Here is a 20727-nt window from a genome sequence, read left to right on the forward strand (position 1 = left end):
TGTTCAGGTTTTGGATTTCTTAATGGTTCAATCTTCGTAGGATGTATGCGCTCAGGAATGTATCCATTTCCTCTAGATTTTCCAATTTATTGGCCTAAAGTTGCTCACAGTAGCCACAAATGATGCTTTGAATGTCTGAGGTATTATTTTTCATAGTCTGCATAAACATTTGCTTTATCTTTAAAAAAAACTAACTTTTAATTTCAATGATCTTTTGTTCCTTCTGCAATGATCTTTATTACTTCTTTTCTTCTACTACTTTTATGTTTGGTTTGCTCTTGCTTTTCTAGTTCTTTAAGATGCATCATTAGGTTAATTAGTTTAAGTTGGCTGGGCATGGTGGTTCAAGCCTGTAATCTCAGCACTTTGGGAGGCCGAGGCAAGTGAATAGCTTGAGCCCAGGAGATCAAGACCAGCCCAAGCAACATGGCAAAACCCCATCTCTACAAAATATAAAAAATTAGTCAAGGGTGGTGGTGCAAGCCTGTAGTCCCAGCTACTCGAGAGGCTGAGATAGGAGGATTGCTTGATCTTGTAGAGGTCAAGGCTATGGTGGGCCGTGATTGCGCCACTGCACTCCAGCCTGAGTGACAGAGCAAAATAGTCTATGAAAAAAAATTACTTAAAGCTTTTCTTTTCTTTTTTGAGGCATTCTTGCTCTGTCGCCCCGGCTGGAGTGCAGTGGCGTGATCTTGGCTCACTGCAACCTCCGCCTCCTGGGTTCAAGCGATTCTCCTGCTTCAGCCTCCTGAGTAGCTGGGATTACAGGCATGTGCCACCACACCCAGCTAGTTTATTTTTAGTAGAGATGGGGTTTTACCATGTTGGACAGGCTGGTCACGAACTCCTGACTTCAAGTGAAAGCTTCTGTTAGATTTGAAGGAAAGTCAAGGGTTAAGAACAGAGAGTTGGCAGCTCAACAGCAACACAGGTTTATTGTCAGTAGAAACCTACATAGGGGGACCAACTTAGTGTCAAGGCCCACTGCCACTTACAGGCTGGGGTAATTATAGGTCTGGGCAGGAGGGATCTAGGTGGTATGGCTTGCTGCCTGGGAGGATGTTGATAGATATTCCTGTGGTCAGGTGATTTGGCCTTTTTGTCCGGCAGGATGTGATAAGAATGCTCCTTGGGCCTTTGTCCAGCAGGATGTGATAAGAATGTTTCTGTAGTCAGGTGGTTAGGCAGGATGTTTCTCACAGCCCAAGCCCCTGTGGAATGTTTCACTCTGAGCAAGCTCTGTAAAATGGCGGCAGGCTTACAAAATGATGCAGCTTGGACTAACACCTTCCATTCAGCCACCTTGCTCTACCCCTTCCAGGTGTCTTCATGATAATGAATATTGACTTTTTTTTTTTTTGAGATGGAGTTTTGCTGTTGTCCCCCAGGCTGGACTACAATGGTGTGATCTCGGCTCACTGGAACCTCGGCCTCCTGGGTTCAAGCAATTCTCTTGCCTCAGGTCTCCCGAGTAGCTGGATTACTGTCACCCACCACCACACTCAGCTAATTTTTTGTATTTTTTTAGTAGAAACCAGGTTTCACCATGTTGGCCAGCCTGGTCTTGAACTCCTGACCTCAGGCAATCCACCCACCTCAGCCTCCCAAAGTGCTGGGATTATAGGCATGAGCCATGACACCCAGCCAAATATTGACCTTTCATTAAGATGCTTAGGATTTCTTTGAGGATTTATTGTAGGGAGGGTCTACTTACTGGTGATCAATTCCCTCACCATTTGCTTCTGTAAGAAAAACTATTTCTCCTTCATTTATGAAACTTAATCTAGTTGGATAAAAAATTCCTGGTTCACCAGTTTTTTTCTTTCAGCACTTTGACAATCCCATCCCATCCCATCTCATCCCATGCTGACTTATAAGGTTACTTTTGGTTGGGCCCAGTGGTTCACACCTGTAAAACCAGCACCTTGGGAGGCCAAAGTGGGTGGTTTACTTGAGTCCAGGAGTTTGAGACCAGCCTGGCCAATGTGGGGAAATCCTGTCACTACTAAAAATACAAAAAAATTATCTGGGCATGGTGGCACATGCTTGTAGTCCCAACTGGAGGCAGTGGCATGAGAATTGCTTGAACCTGGGGGCAGAGGTTGCAGTAAGCTATGATTTTGCCATTGTACACTATCCTGGGCAACAGAGTAAGACACTGTCTCAAAAAATAAAAAAAAGGCTGGGCACAGGGCTCACGCCTGTAATCCCAGCACCTTGGGAGGCTGAGGTGGGTGGATCACTTAAGGTAAGGAGTTTGAGACCGGCCTGGCCAACATGGTGAAACGCCATCTCCACTAAAAATCAGCTGAGTGTGGGGGCACACAGCTGTAATACCAGCTACTCGGGAGGCTGAGGCAGAAGAATCGCTAGAACCCGGGAGGTGGAAGTTGCAGTGAGCCGAGATCACACCACTTCACTCCGGCCTGGGTGACAGAGCAAGACTCTGTCCCAAAAAGGAAAAAACAAAAGATTACTGTTGACAAGTACACTATTTGTCTAATGAGGTTTCTTTTATGTGATTAGACACTTTTCTCTTGCTGATTTTATAATTCTTTCCTTCACCTTGACTTGAGACAGTCTGATGACTATATGGCATTAAACCCATGTTGCCACATATTTTCCTAGGAATCATTAGGCCTCCTGTATCTAAGATGTCTAAATCTCTTGCTAGACTAGGGAGGTCTTCATTAATTATTTCCTGAAAAAGGTTCCCTAAATATTTGCTTTTTCTTTCCCTTTGGAAATACTGTTAATTCATTAGTTCTGCGGCTTTATGTAGTCTCGTATGTTTCAAAGGCCTTCTTCATTCTTACATATTCTTTATTTTTCTCTGACTAGGTTAATTCATAAACATTATTTCTTCTGCTTTGTCTAGTCTATACTTGAGGCTTTCAAATGCATTTCAAAATTCCTTCAAAGAATTTTTCATTGCCATAAAGTTGTTTGGTTTTATGAAAACATATCTAATTTCCTTGGTAAATTTCTCATTCATAACCTAAATTGATTTTCCAACTTCTTTGTATGGGTTTTCAGATTTCCCTTGCATTTCATTAAGTTTCCTTTAAAACATTTTGAGCTTCTCAGCATTTCAATTATTATTTTTGGTTAGAATCCATTGCTAAGGAACTCCTATGTTCCTTTGAGAGTGTGTTATAATACCTTACTTTTTCATGCTTCCTGTAACTTTATGATTATTTCTGCACATCCAGAGACGTATTTGCTTCTTGCTATTATTAAACTTACTTTTGCTAGGAGAGAAGTTTTTTTTCTTGAGGTTGTGACTTTGCTTCTGGACGAGTTCAGTGGTGAAAACTCTATTATTACCTTGGTTCTAAAAAGCCTTAGTGTGGTAGTTTTCTCAAATGCCAGTAGTAGTAGCTGTGTAACAGGTAGGTGAGCAGGTTCACAATCTCCTGAGTAGCCAGCATGGAACTCACCTCACACTCCTGAGCTCTGTGCACTGTGTCACATGTTGTAATAAGCTATGTGGGCTGACCTCCAGGCCAGTAGGGTGGCACTTACAGTTAAGAGCCAGCTGCAGTGGTAGCAGTAGGGTTTATACCTGACATCCATTAACCTGGAAAATCTCTCATCTCCACACAAACATCACTAGACAGATGGAAACAGAAAAATCAAATACTGGACTGAAATTGAACTTTAAATCAAATGAACCTAACATTCATTCACAGAACATTCTACCTGCAGAACATACATTCTTCTCATTAGCACATGGAACATTCTCCAAGCCAGACCATTAGACCACGAAACAAGACAACTTTTTTTTTCTTTTTTTTAAGAAAGGGTTCACTGTGTTGAGAGGCTGGTCTCGAACTCACCTCAAGCAATCCTGCTGCCTCAGCCTCCCAAAATGCTAGGACTACAGGGGGAGCCACTGTACCTGGCTATGAACATATTTTTTAAAAGAACAAAACCAGGCCAGACATAGTCACACATGCCTGTAATCCCAGCACTGTGTGAGGCTGAGGTGGGAGGATCATTTGAGCTCAGGAGTTTTAGACCAGTCTGGCAACATGGTGAAACTCTGTCTCTACAAAAAAGTACAAAAATTAGCCAAGCATAGCGGCACATGCCTATAGTCCCAGCTACTTGGGAGGCTGAGGTGGAAGAATTGCTTGAGCTCGGGAGGTTAAGGCTGCAGTAAATCAAAAATCATGCCACTGCACTCCAGCCTGGGTGACAGAGTAAGACTTTGTCTCAAAATGAAACAAAACAAAAATCAAAATCATATCAAGTATCTTCTCAGACTGCAGCAGAATAAAACTAGAAATCAATGCCAAGAGAATCTCTGGAACTATAAAAATATATGGAAATTCAACATGCTTCTGAACTATCACTGAGTCATTGAAAAAATGAATATGGGTATTAAGAATATTTGAGACAAACAAAAATAGAAAGATGACATACTAAAACCTCTGGGATACAGCAAAGGCAGTCCTTAGAGAGAACTTCATGGCATTCAACGTCTCCATCAAAAAAAAAAAGTTCAAAAATTAAGAATCTTACATTGTACCTCAAGAGACTAGAAAAATAATCAAACCAAAAATTTGCAGAAGAAATAAAGGTCACAGCAGAACTAAATGAAATACAGACCAAAAAGAAGAATAAATAAAACAAAAAGTTAGTTTTTTGAAAACGTAAACAAAATTGGGAAACTACTACCTACACCAACCAAGAATAGGTAAGGTCCAAATAAACAAAATCAAATTAAGAAGGACACATTACAGCTGATATCACAGAAATACAAAACAACAACAGAGACTATTATGAACAGGTATATACTGACAAACAAGAAACCCTATGGGAAATGGATAAATTACTGGAAACATACAATCTCCCAAGCCTTAACCAGGAAGAAACAGAAATCCTAAATAATAGATGAATAATTAGTGAGATTGAATCAATTAAAAAAAAAAAAAAAAAAAGGATTCTCCCAACAACAAAGAAGCCCAGAACCAGATGGATTCACAGCTGAATTCTACCATACAAAGCTAAACTAATACCAATCCTCTTGGAACTATTCAAAAAAAAAGAGGAAAAAAAAGAGGAGGGAATTCTTCTTAACACATTCCATGAAGGTGGTATCACTTTGATATCAAAACCAAACAAGGACACAGCAAAAAAAGAAAACTACAGACCAATATCCCTGATAAACATAAATGAAATAATCCTAAACAACATACTAGCACACTGAATCCAACAGCACGTCAAAAAGACAATAGGTCAGGGGCAGTGGTTCATGCCTGTAATCCCAGACTTTGGGAGGTTGAGGTGGGTGGATCACGAGGTCAGGAGTTCGAGACCAGCCTGGCCAACATGGTGAAATACCGTCTCTACTAAAAATACAAAAAAATTAGCTGGGCATGGTAGTGTGCCTGTAATCCCAGGTAATTGGGATGCTGAGGCAGGAGAATTGCTTGAACCTGGGAGGTGGAGGTTGCACTGAGCCAAGATCACACCATTGCACTCCAGCCTGGGCAACAAGAACAAGAGCCAAACTCCAACTCAAAAATAAATAAATAAATAAATAAAAATAAACCATAATCAAGTGGGTTTTACACTAAGGATGCAAGGATGGTTCAACACATGCAAATCAATAAATGTGATATATCACAACTAAGAACAAACACCATATGATCATCTCAATACATGCACAAAAAGCATTTCATAAAATTTAGCATCACTTCATGATAAAACCCCCAATAAACTAGGCATAGAATGAACATAGCTAAGGCCAGGTGCAGTGGCTCATGCCTATAATCTCAGCACTTTGGGAGGCTGAGGCGGGTGGATCACCTGAGGTCAAGAGTTCGAGACCAGCCTGGCCACAAAATGGCAAAACCCCATCTCTACTGAAAATACAAAATTTAGTTGGGCATGGTGGCAGGCACCTGTAATCTCAGCTACTCGGGAGGCTGAGGTACGAGAATCACCTGAACCTGGGAGATGGAGGTTGCAGTGAGCCAAGATCGTGCCACTGCACTCCAACCTGGCAACACAGTGAGACTGTATCTCAAAAACAAAATAAAACAAAACAAAAAGGAATGAACATAGCTAAAAATAATAAAGGCCATAAGGCCATATACAACAAACCCACAGCCAAAAATCATACTAAATCAAGAAAGGTTGAAAGAACCCCCTCTAAGGACTTGAACAAAACAAAGATGCCCACTTTCACCACTTCTATTCGACATACTACTATATATATCCTGGCCATAGCAATCAGGTAAGAGAAAGAAAGAAAAAGGAAATAGGATATCAATGTATCTGTTTGCTGATGACACATGATCTTATGTCTAGAAAACCCTAAAGACTCTACCAAAAAACTCTTAATTTGATAAACAAACTAAGTTTCAAGATGCAAAAATCAACAAATAGCTGGAAGCAGTGGCTAACGCCTGTAATCCCAAAACTGTGGGAGGCCGAGGCAGGTGGATTACCTGAGATCAGGAGTTCAAGACCAGCCTGGCCAACATGGTGAAACCCCATGTCTACTAAAAACACAAAAATTAGCCGGCCGTGCTGTCACATGCCTGTAATCCCAGCTACTTGGGAGGCTAAGGCAGGAGAATTGCTTGAGCCTGGGAGACGGAAGTTGCAGTGAGCCGACATCATGCCACTGCACTCCAGCCTGGCCAACAGAGTAAGACTCTTGTCTCAAAAAATAAATAAATAAAATAATCAACAAATAAAAATGCGTAGCATTTCTATACACCAGTAACAATCAAACTGAGAGCCAAATCAAGAAGGCAATGCCATTTACCATAGCTACAAAACATAAAATAAAATGCTCAGGAATGTTTTCAACCAAGGAGGTCAAAGACCTCCTATATAAGAAAAACTATAAAACACTGACAAAAGGAACTGCAGCTGACACAAATGGAAAAATATCCCATGCTCACTGATCAGGAAAATTAATATTATTAAAAAGGCCATACTGCCCAAAGCAATCTACAAATTCAATGCATTCACTATCAAAGTACCAATGTCATTCTTCACTGAATTACAAAAAACAGTCTTGACATTCACATGGAACCAAAAGAGAGCCCAAATAGCCAAAGCAATCCTAAGCTAAAACAATAAAGCTGAAGATAATTGCATTACCTGACTTCTAACAATATTATAATACAAAGCTGATGGTAATCAAAACAGCAATGTATAGAAATAGACATACAGATCAACTGAACAGAGAACCCAGAAATAAAGCCACATATCTATAGCCAAGTGATCTTTGACAAAGTTAACAAGAATATATGCTGCGGAAAGGACAGACTCTTTTCAATAAATGGTGCTGTGAAAACTGCATTGACCTATGTGTAAGAATGAAACTGAATCCCTATCTCTCACAATACTTAAAAATAAACTCACCTTAAATATACACAGAAAAGAAAAATCATAAATTTCTCCCAAGCCAGCTGCAATTTTCATAAGCATTGTGTTGAATTTGTAATCAGTTTAGTATTACTATTTTCATTTAAGATTGCAGTTATTATTTATGAATTTTGACATTACTGCTGTATAATTTTCTAAGTATACAGCATATTGTTCCTGACTAGTCAGGTTTTGCACAATAGATCTCTCTTTTTTCTTTAAGTCGGAATTTCATTGTTTCCCAGGCACAATCTCAGCTTGTTGCAAACTCCGCCTCCTGGGTTCAAACGATTCTCCTGCCTCAGCCTCCCGAGTAGCTGCGATTACAGGCATGCACCACCACACCCAGCTAATTTTGTATTTTTAGTAGAGATGGGGTTTCTCCATGTTGGTCAAGCTGGTCTTGAACTCCAGACCTCAGGTGATCTGCCCGCCTTGGCCTCCCAAAGTGCTGGGATTACAGGCATGAGCCACCTCGCCCCACCAGATCTCTTGAATATACTTCCCTAACTGAAATTCTACATCCTTTGACCAATTATCTATTCAACCCCACCCCCTAGCTGTATAATCACCTTTCTACTTCTTCCTTAAATGAGTCTTAGATTCCAAAAATGAGAGATATCATACAGTATTTGTCTGTGTCTAGACTATTTCACTTAACACAATGTACAGGTTTATTCATGTTCTTGCAAATGACAGGCAAAATATTCCGTTACGTACATACACCACATTTTCTTCGTTCATTCCTTGATAGACAGGTTGATTCTGTATCTACTGTGAATAATGCTGCAATAAACATGTGAGTCCAAGTATCTCTTCAATATAGTGATTTAATATCCCTTAGATATATATCCAATAATAAGATTCCTGGATCATAGTTATATTTTTAATTTTTTGAACTTCTAAAAAATGATAATGGCTGTACTAATTCATGTTTCCATGAACTGTGTGCAACAGTTCCTTTTTCTCTACATCTTTGCCAACATTTGTTATTGTTTTTGTTTTTTTGAGATGGAGTCTTGCTCAGTTGCCCAGACTAGAGCGCAGTGGTGTGATCTTGGCTCACTGTAACCTCTGCCTCCTGGGTTCAAGCAATTCTCCTGCCTCAGCTTCCCGAGTCACTGGGATTACAGGTGTCCACCACTAAACCCAGCTAATTTTTGTATTTTTAGTAGAGATGGGGTTTCGCCATCTTGGCCAGGCTGGTCTCAAACTCCTGACCTCATGATCCACCTGCCTCAGCCTCCCCAAGTGCTGGGATTACAGGTGTGAGCCACCACGCCTGGTCTTATCTTTTATTTTTGATAAGTCATTCCAACAGGTGTGAAATATTTCATAGTAGTTTTAATTTACATTTCCATGAATGTTAGTAATGTGCACTTTAGCCATTTGCATGTCTTCTTTTGAAAAATGTCTCTTCAGGTCCTTTGCCTTTTTTTTTTTTGAGATGAGGTCTCACTCTGTCACCCAGGTTGCAGTGCAGTGGCACGATCTCAGCTCACTACAACTTCCACCTCTCAGGCTCATGAGATCCTCTCACCTCAGCCTCCTGAGTAGCTGAAACCACTGGCGTGCACCACCACACCTAATTTCCTGTAGAGATGGGGTTTTGCAATGTTGCCCAGGCTGGTCTCAAACTCCTAAGCTCAAACGATTCATCCGCTTTGGCCTTCCAAAGTGCTGGGATTACAGGCATCAGCCACCACGCCCAGCCCATTTTCTTTTGAGGTTCGATCTCTCTGTGGTCCAGGCTGGAATGCAACTGCGCGATCATAGCTTACCGTAATCTCAAACTCTGGAATTCATTTTTTAATTGGCTTATTTGTTTTCTTGTTATTTGAGTTCCTCATATATTTTAGAAGAATTAATATTGCTAAAATGACTATACTACCCAGAACACCTTAAAGAGACAATGTAATCCCTATAAAAATTCCAATGTCACTTTTCATAGAAATCGAAAATATAATCCTAAAATGGATAATTAATGTGGAATCACAGGAGGGCCCAAATAGCCAAAGCAATCTTAAGCAAAAAGAATAAAGCTGGAGGGATCATGCTAGACAATTTCAGAATATACCACAAAGCTACAGTAAACAAAACACTACAGTATTGGGATAAAAACAGATATAGCCAATGGAACAGAATAGAGAACCCAGAAATAAAATCCACATATTTATATTAAATTGATTTTGAACCAAAAGGCAAAACGTACAATTTGGAAAGAACAGCTGCTATGATAAATGGTGCTGGGTAAACAGAGTATCTACATGCAGAAGAAACTAGGCAGTATCTCACACCACATAACAAAAGTCAACTTTAAATGCATTACTACAAAGTTAAATGTAGGCTGGGCGTGGTGGCTCATGCCTGTAATCCCAGCACTTTGGGAGGTCAAAAAAGCAGGAGGACTGCTTGAGCCCAGGAATTTGAGACCAACCTGGGCAATACATGGAAACCCTGTCACTACAAAAACCTTTAAAAAAAAATTTTGTTTTAATTAGGTATGGTGTCATGTGCCTCTTGTCTTCCTGTGAGACAGTGAGACACTGTCTCAATTAAAACAACAACAACAACAACAAAACAGGCTGAGGCACAACAATCGTTTCAATCCAGGAGGTAGAGGCTGCAGTGAGCCGAGATCATGCCACTGCACTCCAGCCTCGGCCACAGGGCGAGACTCCATCTCAAAAAAAGAAAACAAACTTAAATGTAAGACCCAAAACTATAAAACTACTGGAAACATAGGGAAAAACTTGATGACACTGGTCAGCACAATGACCTTTTTTAGATATGATCCCAACAGCATAGGGAACAAAGGCAAAAATAGAGCACTGGAATTACATATGAAACTAAAAACCTTCTGTACAGGAAGAGATCTACAGAATGAAGAGACAATGTATGAAATGGGAGAAAATATTTGCAAACCATACATCTGATCAGGGGTTAATATTCAAAATATGAGTCCTCTGGTTAGATGAACATGGGATTTTGCAGTTCTCAGAGTATATGTTTTGTACTTCTTTTCGATGCTATTATATATGCTTTCCTCAATTTCAGTTTTGGATTCCTCTTTGCAAGTATATGGAAATAAAATAGATTTATGTATGCTGATCTTTCATCCTGCAACTTTGTTGCACTGACTTTTATCTTTAATGATTTGTGAATCTCTTAGAATTTTCTACATATTAAATCACATTATGTGTGTATGTTTTACTTCTCCCTTTCCAATTTGATGCTTTTATTATTTGAAAAAAAAAAAATTGGCTTCATTTTCCTGACTAGATCCTCCAGTACAATCATGAATAGAAATGCAGAGAGGGGTCATCTTGTTCCTGAATTAGCAGGAAAACCTCCAATCCTCCACCACGATGTTAGCTGTGGGTTTTGCTTCTTTTGTTTTTTTTGTTTTTTTGTTTTTTGTTTTGAGACGGAATCTCGCTCTGTCGCCCAGACTGGAGTGCAGCGGCGTTATCTTGGCTCACTGCAAGCTCTGCCTCCTGGGTTCACGTCATTCTCCTGCCTCAGCCTCCCGAGTAGCTGGGACTACAGGCGCCTGCCACCAAGCCCGGCTAATTTCTTTTTTGTATTTTTAGTAAAGACGGGGTTTCATCGTGTTAGCCAGGATGGTCTCGATCTCCTGACCTCATGATCTGCCCACCTCGGCCTCCCAAAGTGCTGGGATTACAGGCCTGAGCCACCGTGCCCGGCCTGCTGTGTGGGTTTTTTACAGATGCTTTTTAACAAGTTAAGAAAGTTCCAAACTTTCCCTGCTGTTTAATGTTTTTATCATGAAGGGACATTGGATTTTATCAATGCTTTTCACTATCTCTTAAAAAGATCATGTAGCTTTGTTCTCTTTGATATGGCACATAACGAGAAATTTACTTTGCTTTCCTGAGACAAATCTCACTTGGTCATGGTGTATAATCCTTTTATGTTAGTTTCAAATTACTAGCATTTGGTTAAGGGTTTTCACATCTACATACTTTAAAAAAATATCATTCTTCAGTTTTCTTTTCCTATAGTGTTGGGGTCTGCTTTTGGTATTCAAATAATAGTAGCCTTAAAGAATTATTTGAGAAATGTTCCATCCTCTTCTATTTCTTGGAAGAATTGAAGAACTGTACCTTTAAATGTTTCGTAGAGTTTACTAATAAAACCATCTGATTTGGGGCTTTTCATTTTGTCCTAATTCCACTGCTTTACTTGTTTATGTTTGTTCAGACTTTCCTCTTCTTCAGTGAGTTCTGGTAGTTTTGCGTCTTTTTAGGAATTTGTCTGTTTCACCTATTAAATGGAGTATCATACAATTGGAATTATTCTACAGTATTCCCTTATATATTTTAACTACTGGAAGGTCTGTAGTAATGTCCCCTCATTCATTCCTGATTTTAGTAATTTGAGTCTTCTCTCCCTTTTTCGTGCTCAGTTTACTGAATGTTTAATTTTGTTGATCGTTCAAAAAAAGGTTTTCCTTTTCTATTTTTGCCTATTCTCTATTAATTTCCACACTAATTTTTTCTTACATTCTGCTGACTTTAGGTTCAGTTTGCTCTTCTAGTTCCAGTTTCTTAAAAGGTCTAGGTTACTGATTTGAGGTCTTTTTAAATATAGCATTTATCACTATAAATTTTCTAAGAATTGCTGTAATTGCACCCTCCAAAACATTTGATATGTTTGTCTTCATTTTCATTCACCTCAAAGTATTTTCTAATTAACCTCATGATTTCTTCTTTGACTCATTTAGAAGTGTTAATTTCAACGTATTTGTAAATTTCTCAAGTTTCTTTTTAGTACTGATTTCTGATTTTATTCACCGGTCAGATAATGCTTTTTCATAATTTCAATCCTTTTAAATGTGTTCGTTTGCTTCATGGCCTAATGTGACTATACTGATGAATGTTCTACATACACTCAAAAAGAAAGTCTATTCTGCTGTTGTTGGGTGGACTGTTCAAAGATGTCTCTTCAGTCTAGTTGGTTTAGTGTCGCTCAAGTCTTCTCTTGTCTTGCTGATTTCCTCAGTTTTCTATCCATTATGACAGTGTTGCATTGAATTCTCCAGTTATTACTGAATTGTGCACTTCTTCCTTCAATTCTGTCAATAGTCGCTTTATATATTTTGCTGTTCTCTTATTAGGTGCATATGTTTATGATATGTATGCCTTTCTGAGGCACCGACTCTTTTGTCATTATAGAATGTCCCTCTTTATCGCCAGCAATACTGTTTCAGTATATTTTGTCTGAAATCAGTACAGGCATGCTAGATTTACTATGGTTGCTATTTGCATGTTGTATCTTCATCTACCCTTTTACTTTCAGCCTATTTACATCTTTGAATCCAAAGTCTGTCTCCTGTCAACAGCCTATAGGCCAAGGCTATTTTTCCCTTTAGTCTGAAAATCTCTGCCATTACACTGGATTGTTTAATCCTTTCACACCTGACATTACTTGGTTGTTTTTGTTTGTTTAGAGACAGGTCTCTCTATCATGCACAGTGCTTAGATCAAAGCTCACTGCAGCCTTGAACTCCGGGGCTCAAATAGCCTGCCAAGCAGCTGGGACTACAGGTATGCGCCATCACACTCAGCTAATTTTAAAATGTTTTTGTAGAGACAAGGTCTTACTATGGTGCCTAAGCTCATTTCAAACTCCTGCCTCAAATGATCCTCGGCCTACAAAGGTGCTAGGATTCCAGACATGAGCCACCGTACCTGGCCTTTATATTACTATTGATATACAGATGCTGTGTGACTTGCAATAGTATTACATCCCAATAAACCTATCAGAAATTGAAATTGAAAATATCCTAGGTCAAAGAGGCAGTAAATACAGGTACAACTAACCTACCAGGCATCATAGCTAAGCTTAAGCCTATCTTAAACATGTTCAGAACACTGATATTAGCCTACAATCGAGCAAAATAATTTAACCCAAAGTTGATGTTATACTAATGTCTTGAATTTCTCATGTAATTTATTTATATTCTACTGAGTGCCTATCACTTTCCATAGCATCATAAACTAAAAATCATGTCAAATCATAATTCAGGATCCACTTGTAGCTTGATTTATGTCGGCCTTTCACTTTTTAGTTTACATCTCATGCCTTTTGTTCTATTCCTTTACTGCCATAGAACTTTTCTAATGGTGTCTTTTTTTTGGGACAGAGTCTCACTCTGTCACCCAGCCTGGAGTATACTGGCATTGAGGCAACCTCGGCTCACTGCAACCTCCATCTCCTGGGTTCAAGCGATTCTCCTGCCTCAGCCTCCTGAGTAGGTGGGATTACAGGTGCCCACCACCATGCCCAGCTAATGTTGGTATTTTTAGTAGAGAAGGGGTTTCACCATGTTGGCCAGGCTGGTCTCAAACTCCTGACCTCAAGTGATCCATCCACCTCAGCCTCCCAAAGTGCTGAAATTACAGGTGTGAACCATCATGTCTGGCCTAATAGTTTCATTTTTAAAACTTCATTTTTCTTTTCTTTTGGAGACAGGGATTCACGTTGTTGCTCAGGCTAAAGTACAGTGGGCACGAACACAACTTACTGAAGCCTCAATCTCCTGGACTCAAACGAGACTCTCACCTGACCCTTCAAGTAGCAGGGACATCAGGGGCGCCCATCACACGCAGTTAATTTTTTTTTAAAGACAGTCTCACTAAGTTGCCCAGGCTGGTCTTAAACTCCTGGGCTCAAGAAATCCTCCTGCCTTGGCCTCCCAAAGTGCTGAGATTAGAAATTTACAGGCCTGTGCCTGGCCTATAAACGGCTAACATTATGTTTATAATTTTTATATCAGTGTTAATGAGAAATGGGTCTGTTTTTATAGGGTGTTGATATCAAAGGTTTGTTGGCCTCATATAAACTACAGTCTTTCTAGTCTCTGAACAATTTGTGTGTGAATGGTGTTATTTTTCCTTAAATATTAGAATAATTCACCACTAAGGTCATCTGGGCCTGGGGTTAACTTAGTGGTAAAAGTTTTCAATTAAAATTGAGGTAGAACCAGCTGGGAGCAGTGGCTCACACCTGTAATCCTAGCACTCTGGGAGGTCAAGACTCAAACAGCCCAGGAGTTCAAAACCATCCTGGGCAATAGTGAGACATCATCTCCAGTTTAAAAAAAAAAAAAAAAAAAAGCCAGGTGCAGCGGCTCATGCCTGTAATCCCAGCACTTTGGGAGGCCAAGGCAGGTGGATCACCTGAGGTCAGGAGTTCAAGACTAGCCTGACCAACATGGCGAAACCCCATCTCTACTAAGTACAAAAATTAGCCGGGCATGGCGGCAGGCGCTACTTGGAAGGCTGAGGCAGGAGAATCACTTGAACCTGGGGGATAGGGGTTGCACTGAGCTGAGATCTTGCCACTTCACTCCAGCCGGGGGAAAAGAGTGAAAACCTGTCCAAAAAAAAAAAAAAAAAAAAAGAAGAAGATATATACAACCATTCATACTTTTTATATCTTTTGGTGTCAATTTTATCTATTTTTCCATTTCAACACAATTTCAAATTTGTCAACACAAAGTTCTTACAGTATTCTCTAATTGTATTTGTAATACCTGTAGTGCTGTCCCTCTTTTCATTTTTTTTTTCTCATTTTTTTTTTTAAAGAGTCTTGCTCTGTCACCCGGGCTGGAAGGCAGTGGCACGATCTCAGCTCACTGCAACCTCCATCTCCTGGGTTCAAGCAATTCTCCTGCTTCAGCCTCTCCAGCAGCTGGAACTACAGGCATGTGCCACCACACCCAGCTAATTTTTTTATTTTAGTAGAGATGGGGTTTCTCCATGTTGGCCAGGCTGGACTTGAACTCCTGACCTCAGGTGATCCTCCTGCCTCAGCCCCCCAAAGTGCTGGGATTACAGGCACAAGCCACTGCACCTGGCCTCATTCTTGATATTAGTGATGTGTTTTTCTTTTTACTTGATCATTTTTATTAAACATGTATCAAGATTGTCAAAGTAAACTACAAAAAAAAGACAAAAAGATTGCCAAAATATTTTAAGTTTGCTAGCTTGCTATTATACAGTGTTCCATTTCATTATTTCCCGCCATATTCCTTTTCCTTTTTTATTTGACACAGAGTTTCACTCTTGTTGTCCAGGCTGGAGTGCAGTGGCACGATCTCGGCTCACTGCAACGTCTGCCTCCTGGGTTCAAGTGATTCTCCCACCTCAGCCTCCTGAGTAGCTGGCAGTCACAGTGCCTGGCCTTTTTTTTTTATTTTTATTGCCCAGGTTGCTCTTCAACTTCTGGGCTCCAGCAATCCACCCACCTCAGCCTTCCAAAGTACTGGGATTACAGGTGTGAGCCATCATGCCTGGCACATTTTCTTTTTTTTTTGAGACAGGGTCTCTCCGTGGCCCAGGCTGGAACGCAATGGTGCAACTATAGCTCACTGTAACCTTGAACTCTTGGGCTCAACAATTCTCCCATCTCGTTCTCCAGAGTAGCTAGGACTACCCGTGCGTGCTACTGCACCCAGCTAATTTTTTTTTCATAGCGATGGGGTCTCATTATGCTGCCCAGGCTGGATTGTAATTCCTGGGCTCAAGTAATCCTCCGGTCTTGGCCTCCCAAACCATTGGGATTACACATGTGAGCTACCATGCCCTATCCTCCTTCCGCTTTCTTTGCATTTGCTTTGCTGTTCTTGCTCCAGCTTCAAGTAAAAACTCAGATATTTTTCAGTCTTTTTCCTTTTCTATTGTTAGAGTCTCACTTCGTCACCCAGCTGGAGTGCAGTGGCATGAACATAGCTCACTGCAACCTCAAAATCCTGGGCTCAAGTAATCCTACTGCCTCCCAAGTAGCTAGGACTACAAGTGTGTGCCTCCATGGCTGGCTAACTTTACAAAACATTTTTTTGTAGAGACAGGGTCCTGTAATGTTACCCAGGCGGGTCTCAAACTCCTTACCTCAAGTTATCCTCTACTTTGGCCTCACAAAGTGGTGGGATTACAGGCATGAGTCAGCATGCCCAGCCTTTTTTTCTAATTTCTCACTTAAAGCTGTAAATTTTCCTCTAAGCCCTACTTTAGTTGGGCCCCCAAGTTTTGAAAAATTCTACCTTATAATTTGATACTTATCCAATATTTTCTAAGACGCACTGTAATTTCTTAACCTGTAAATTATTCAAAAGTATGTTACTTTCCAAGCAATAGCATATTTCCTGTATCTCTGTGGTTAAAAGTTACCTTAGTCTTTTTTCCTTTTACAGTTCAAAGCTATGGGTGCATGTTGATTTAGTTGGTTTTTTCCCTGCTTCATTGGGTTTCTCCATTATAAAACATCTCTGTTCTCCAATGATGTTCTACAAGATAGTATACATTTTAAAAGAGCAATTCTCATTAAAAAATAAAAAACTACTGAACTGAATTTTTACTGTTACTGTTTTTAAAAAGTAAAAATTTAGAAAAAAAACCCATTTAACTAAACTTGTTCAAAGTCAGATACTTCAGCCAATATTTGAACGGAGGGTCTCAAGGCTCAAAGAAATCTATCATAAACACAAAACAGGTACGTTACTATGAAGCAACAGGCCTGCTTTAACAGTTATATAGTGGTTAACAAAATGACAAAACTCAGGCCAGGTGGCAGTTAATCTCATAATGAGCATGAAATAATCCCAAGTGTGGTTCATAGACCAGTAGCATCCGCATCAACTGAATGCTAATAGAATTCTGACATTACTTTTTCCAAGTTTTATCAATGTAATAGTACAAAATGTTCATTATGAAACAAAGCAGTTGTTTGCCAGCACTCCCAAATATCTAATGGCAATCACTTTAACAACCCGTTTTTAAAATCTCAGTATTTCGTAAATTTTAGCCATGTCAATTTCCTGTAATTGAAGATGAAGATTTAACTCATACAATTTTTTTGAAGGTGGGGAGGAAACATTTTAATCGGATGGTAGGGAATGGTAACACTGGACAGGGAGCACTCACAGTTCCAAGAGTTTCCCTCCAAATTATAAAGACGTTCTTGTAATTAGCTAGATTTCCTACAGCCAGGTCTTCTGCCCATGGGAAGCAGGGGAGGATGCGAAAAGCATTGTGATCTGCCCTTCCGTGCACTCATAGATCCAGTTCTGTAGTTCACACGTCTCTTACAGCTCATCATATTTTCAGTTAAATCAATATTTAAGTTGTTATAAATATTCTCTATATAGCGAGATAGACTACCATGACTACATTATCTTTAACAGTAGTTTGTCTTTTCCTGGAGATATCAACTGAACCTTCTTATAAACCTAACCTTCACTTGCCAAATTGACCAGAACTGTCATATTATCAACCTTTCCCCCTAGTCTACGCTCTTTCAAGATCAAGCTTAAAGATCACCTCTTCTTTATCTAAATTTCCTACTACAAATATTTTTTATATCTTCAGTGATATAGCCTTTCTTACAGTAGTTTTAATAAATGCTGTTTAATGAATATTCACTTAAAAACAAACCTCTGGAAAGCCACCCAAAATTATTCTCTCCTTAGTAACAAGTACTGAAAAGCCTCCCAAAGTCACTGTCTCCTTAATAAAGAGTACTAAAAAGGCGTCGGCAACTTTTGCCATGGCTATCTGGTAAGCTATTTCAAATCAGCATACTGTATACACTAGAGCCTCAGAGGTATACCAATGGAAATTACCACATTTAGTAGACACATACAATGCCTCTAAATAATTAATGGCTAACTTTAGTAACACCTCTCTAAACATTTCATAACTTAATCAGGAGTTCAAAAAAATCCAATACATTATCTCTCTGTCCTCCAAAAAGTCATGAGATTATTTCTCTCTAGATACTGGCTGATTTCAATCTGTCCCACAATTGGTAAAAATGAAGATAAAGAACTCTCCTAGTCTACTGTAATGTAGAATAAGTACCTAAATGATATATGAACATGAGATACCGGAGGCGGGCGGATCACCTAAGGTCAGGAATTTGAGACCAGCCTGGCCAACATGGTGAAACCCTGTCTCTACTAAAAATACAAAAATTAGTCGGGCGCCTATAATCCCAGCTACTTGCAAGGCTGAGGCAGGAGAATTGCTTGAACCCAGAGGCCGGAGGTTGCAGTGAGCCGAGATTGTGCCACTTCACTCCAGCCTGAGCCAAAGAGCGAACCTCTGCCTCAAAATAAAATAAAATAAAAGAGATAGATAAGTCACTGCAGTGTGTGTGTGGGGCGGGGGGGGGGGGGAAGTAAAATAAATAGACTATGACATAGAATGAGAGAATACGGTTTTTTGTATTTTGTATTATCTCACTGAACAATGAGAACTAGTACTCTTGTGCATTTAAAGTTATATTTTATTTTTAACTATCCAATATATTATTTAAACTTTGATTACATAAAATGAAATAGATTGTGCACACTCACTCTAAGAGAACTATGATATATGCACAAGCAAAGATGCAGGGATCATGCAATAGTTTCGTACCAGATTTCAAGATATCAAGTAGCAAGGAAACACAATGGAATTGAAGGCTGAGGTGAAGTACAGGCATAAGGCAAGGAAAGCACAACATTCAAGATGTACCTATATACACCAGTTCTTAAAACACGCAAATCATTTCCAATAAGGCACTGGCTCATGTATTTCTGTTGAGGCAGAAGTCAATCTTAGGATGTGGTCTGTACATATCTGCAGATAAGACTGAGAGTGAAGTAAATTTGATTAAGATCGGAGTCAACACTTCTACAAACATATTGCAGAAAAAACAAGCTAAGAAGAAAGGCATACTTCACAAAAGCTGAATTCAGTGTTATTAGTCCTTCATTCTGATGCTTCATTTTTGCATTTTTCAATTGCTTTCCTGTGATATAACTTATCTTTATCTTGGTCTTTCCCATTTGTTTTGCAAATAGTTATGTCGCAGGTCATTTACTGGCTACAATAAATACGACAAAATCATAATAAAAACAGTATTAAGTCGCAATCTAGAATAACAATTTAAGTGAATATGACAGTTTTTCTAATGTGGACTATTCAGTACAACTGTCCTCTTCTTCTATACATATTAACCATATACAAGTCTTCAGAGCAGAAAAAGCCATTGTGTCCTAAAGGAAGCAACACGTGGTTAGAAACTTCATTTTCAACATAGGAACATGGAAAGGTAGAACTCCGTTTCCCTAAATGCGGTAAGGTTTTAACAGAAATAAAGCAAAAATAATTACTGCTTCCTCTCTTTCTTAAACCTGCTTGCCAAACTTGGAGAAAGGTGGTTACAGAAGGGCGATAAGATGGAATTTTCTTTAAAAAAATCATAAAACGAACTTCTACCGTAAAGAAGTCGTCTTCCTTAAATCCTACCACCCCTACACCGGCAAGCTCAGAGGTACGGGATTTCGGCATTTTACTCAGAATTTTGTATTTTTTCCTGATGCTCTGGTCCCCACTTTTTAACAAACTTCAAGGCCGCCTGGCAAGATCCAGTTGCCTTCTGGCACCTGACTTCATTAGATGATTAAAACGACTCAAGAAAACTTGGCAATGGGACACTAAAGTTGGTGGAAGTGGAGATTGATCCATTAATTTCTAAAAGCATTCCGGACAAGAGCGAGCTTTTAGTTACCCCTCAGAACAAAAAACACGGACCACTTCCCTCCGCAGTCCCCAACCCCAGTGCCGCCCGGACCTGGGGCCGCACACCACTCCCGCTTCACCGGCACCCCTCTCCGAAAACTGTGCAGACGCGCCCGTCAGCCCCTCAGGGGCCCCTTGCCGGCCGGGTCAGACGGCCCCGCGGGCGCTTTTCAGTCAGGGCAGCCTCGCCGCAAACGTCCGGTCGGCCCGGCGCTCCGAGGCCTCCGAGACCTGCCCTCAGAGAGGCGACCGACGCCCCCAGAGCCGCCACCCCGCCAATCGCCGCTCCCGCAGGACACTCGCCCGGGTCCAACGTACCTAGAGCGGCACCGCGCCAGCCGCAGCAATACCCAAAGCCACTTCGAACCGCAGCCGCTAACAATGGTGGTCCGGCCCAGACCTGCTGAAGTAGGTCTCCCAACGCCCACCCCCAGCTGATTATGGACCAATGGCGGCGCGAATGTGCGGCAGCCCAGCCCAATCAGGCACAGCCAGCTAGAGTGGGCGGGGCGAAGGGCCGCGAGGGGAAATGGAAGTAAGCTGAGGGTTGCCTGGGGTTCGCCTCCGTGAGCGCTTCTTCCGGTCAGTCACCGGGGCTTTCCCGCCATAGCGCAGATGGAGGCGCCTGAGCTGGGCCTTTCTTTTCAGTGACTAGTGTGAAGATTTAGACTTTCGAAACTTATTGGGAATATAACCGTATTTACAAAAACAACTCCTCATCCTGATCGGTAGTTTGCGATTT

The 20727-nt window shown here is 40.4% G+C and overlaps 1 protein-coding gene across 3 annotated transcripts in view; it reads right to left on the bottom strand.

The window, feature by feature from the left end:
* ATF7IP2 (activating transcription factor 7 interacting protein 2) overlaps positions 1 to 20427 on the bottom strand; it is an 89336-nt gene extending 68909 nt beyond the window's left edge. For all 3 annotated transcript variants that reach the window (XM_025370490.1, XM_025370492.1, XM_025370491.1), the window contains exon 1: positions 20304 to 20427. The gene's annotated coding sequence lies outside the window, so the exon portion shown is untranslated. The remainder of the gene's footprint in view (positions 1 to 20303) is intronic.
* Positions 20428 to 20727: the final 300 nt, after the last annotated feature.

The sequence above is a fragment of the Theropithecus gelada genome, chromosome 20, assembly GCF_003255815.1.
Source record: "Theropithecus gelada isolate Dixy chromosome 20, Tgel_1.0, whole genome shotgun sequence".
Lineage (NCBI taxonomy): Eukaryota > Metazoa > Chordata > Mammalia > Primates > Cercopithecidae > Theropithecus > Theropithecus gelada.